The sequence below is a fragment of the Phocoena phocoena genome, chromosome X, assembly GCF_963924675.1.
Source record: "Phocoena phocoena chromosome X, mPhoPho1.1, whole genome shotgun sequence".
In the NCBI taxonomy this organism is placed as follows: Eukaryota; Metazoa; Chordata; class Mammalia; order Artiodactyla; family Phocoenidae; genus Phocoena; species Phocoena phocoena.
Genome location: NC_089240.1, coordinates 5,405,029 through 5,408,040, shown reverse-complemented (window position 1 = coordinate 5,408,040; position 3,012 = coordinate 5,405,029).

Sequence of the window (3,012 nt, the reverse complement as noted above, 5' to 3'; positions counted from 1 at the left end):
TGGACCTTGTCTCTCCTTAAATTTTCGATGCCACCGCATCACTTTAAACCAGACCACCCCAGGAGTCAGACCGGGGCTTTGCAAACTTTAGTGTGCAGAGCAATGCCTGGGGATTCTGTTAAAATGTAGACTCTGCTTCAAGAGATCTGAGGCCTGGGATTCTTCCTTTCTAATAAGTTTCCTGGAGGACGCTCTCTTGGGAAGACCACACCCTACCAGAGAGTTAGAAGGCAATGGAAGGATGCAAGAATGAACAGCTTGGGCTTCCCTGGTGGCGCAGTGGTTGAGAGTCCGCCTGCCGATGCAGGGGACACGGGTTCGTGCCCCGGTCCGGGAAGATCCCACATGCCGCGGTGCGGCTGGGCCCGTAAGCCATGGCCGCTGAGCTTGTGCGTCCCGAGCCTGTGCTCCGCAACGGGAGAGGCCACAACAGTGAGAGGCCCGCAAACCGCAAAAAAAAAAAAAAAAGAATGAACAGCTTGTCCTTCTATATTTCCTGGATATACACACACTTACCCTTCCCGTGAGTAAATTCGAATAGTAGTAAACAATTCAGAGTAATGCAGCTGTGCTATGCATAGGCATTAGGGTGCCTGCAGAAGCAGCTGTCTCAGAAATCTACTTACAAGAATAAACACGAGATCTCTTCCTTAGTCATGACATCCAGGGTTCTTGCTTACAGAAAGTGTTGTGGGCCAGAGCCCAGGTCACTAGCATCCCAAATGAGGGAGAAAGAAAAAAGGCCAAGGTAAAGGCCATCTGGGGAGCTCCCACCCACTCCCTCTCCTGCTTAAGGTAGAGACACGCGATTTTCGGATTCTCTTCTGTACTTCAGTGAGCGTAAACCTGTCCTTTAACAAGGGGGCCTGGAGAACCCTCAACCAGAAACTCTGCAATTCCTTAAGGCTTGCTTGTTAGGATTAGATAGGGAAGACACTGTTGAGGGAGAGAAGGAATTGTCAGTCCTTTGAATCCGGGAGGGAATGCAAGCCAAGTGGGCCACCTTAGAAAGCTGCTTCTCAGATCTACCCAGAGCCACTGGTGCTACCAGACGACACAGGCTGGTCTGCTGAAGCCCTGCTATGCAGCATGAACGTTACGATTTAGCACCAACTCGGATTTTACCATCCCATTTTGCAGAGAAGTCACCTGGGAAGCTCAGAGAGGTCATATAACCCACCCAAGGCCACACAGCTTAAGGCGGGCTAAGGATGTGAACGCTGCCCAAAGCCATAGTGCGAACTTTCCAACAATGCTTAAGGAAATATCTGAGGTAGTCTTCCAAAAGCTGCGGGGCATTCAATCCCAACGTAGCCCCTAGACCCCGCCCTTACACGGACAGCTGGACCGCCCCGAGGCTGAGGCGGGAGGGAAACCACTGCCGGGGAGCAGCCGCCAAGAAGGCCAAGCACTTCCGGTGCACAGAAAATGAGGGTCGTTCAGGGTCAGCAGACTTGCAGGTGAGGGCCGGCCCGCACGTGGCGCATAGGGACTAAAATACATCCCGAGGTATCCAAAGACAGTATGACTCGAGACGAGAAAGTGTTATCCCTTACCCGCCCTAGGGGACACCAAGGTCAAGCGGCCGAGGGCGCGCCGCCATGCCGAGTCCAGCGGTTTAACTGGAGCAGGCGGAGCCTAGCGGACGCACGCATCGGCGCGATGACGTCACAGACCCGCGCGGGTAGTCCGGACTCAATCCCTTCTGCGGAAGCTTCCTGGGCGGGCGTGGTCCGGCCCTGATAGGCAGGGCCCGGTTGACTGACGGCCCGGCCCCGCCTTCCGGATAAGGGACGGCGGGGTGGGAGTGGCGGGGGACGAAGTTCTGCATGGAAGTGCCTCAGACCTGCATTGGTAGGGCGGAGCGCGGGGGCGGGCGAGGGGCAGGTTCTGGCCGCCCGGAGGTGGCTCCCGGGGGAGTGGGTCCGCGTAGGCATCCCTGGGGGTGTTGCAGCAGCGACCCTCGTCCCGCCACCCCCAGACCACAGGATAGGGGAGGCACTGGGCCTGCGTACGCTGGGTCGGCCCCCCGGAGACCCATCCCCTTCTCCCCTCTCCAGTCTGAAGAAATTAAACCCAAACCGGGGCTCGGCTGCAGCGATTGCGCCTCCTTTCGCACAGGGCCTGGCTCTGCGCATCAGAACGAGTGTTTTCGGTTCCTAAATTCCAGGCCGGGGCCAAGTGCCTAATCTGAAGGTCCCGGGACCCCCGAGAAACCCCTGAGGGCATCCAGGGGGAGCAGTTTGGGGGGGGGCACTGTTTTATACACGTGGTGAAATCGTTCCCCCTGAAGTTTCGTGAAATATAGTTTCATTGTTAGATTTGTTGCAAGTATCAGGTGATGCAGATGTCATTTCTTTGAGCCTCCAGTTGCCCTCGCCAGTCATGACCTCAGTTTGTCTTGAGAAACTTGGCTATGAAATACACTGCATCGTTGAATAATTGAGTATTGCATTATTGAATAATTCAGAGCATCAGGTTAAAAAAACAAAACAGCAACAAAAAACGGATGCTCACGATGGAAACGGTGGGGAGTCGAGACATATGTTTTAAATTCACTGATGCACTCGCAAAGAGCAAATGTGTCTTTCATTTGAAGTTTGCTACCTTCTCTACTGATTTTACCAGTAGCCCACACCCCCAAAAGTATCAAAAGGTCAAGAAAAAAGGACCAAATGCCTTGCCAATGGGAATTTAACCGTTTAGTTTTTGCCAAGTAATTAAAAAGTAGGTTGCATAGTCTATGTACTGAACAAATATAGACTGTTGTAGTTTTTTTTTTTTTTTTTTTTTAATTACTAAGATTGTAGTGGGTCAAGGTGAGAGAGGGAAAAGTTTCCTTGAAAGATTTGGGTGATTAATTAGACTTTAATTGAAAAGATTATGCTTAGAACAGAGAATTCTGTATATAAAAGAAAGCCTTGGAATGATGACTAGCATAAGAGTACACAGCATGTGGAACAAACTATACCAACTTAACGGGCATTTTTGGGTTTTGTGTCACCAATTTCA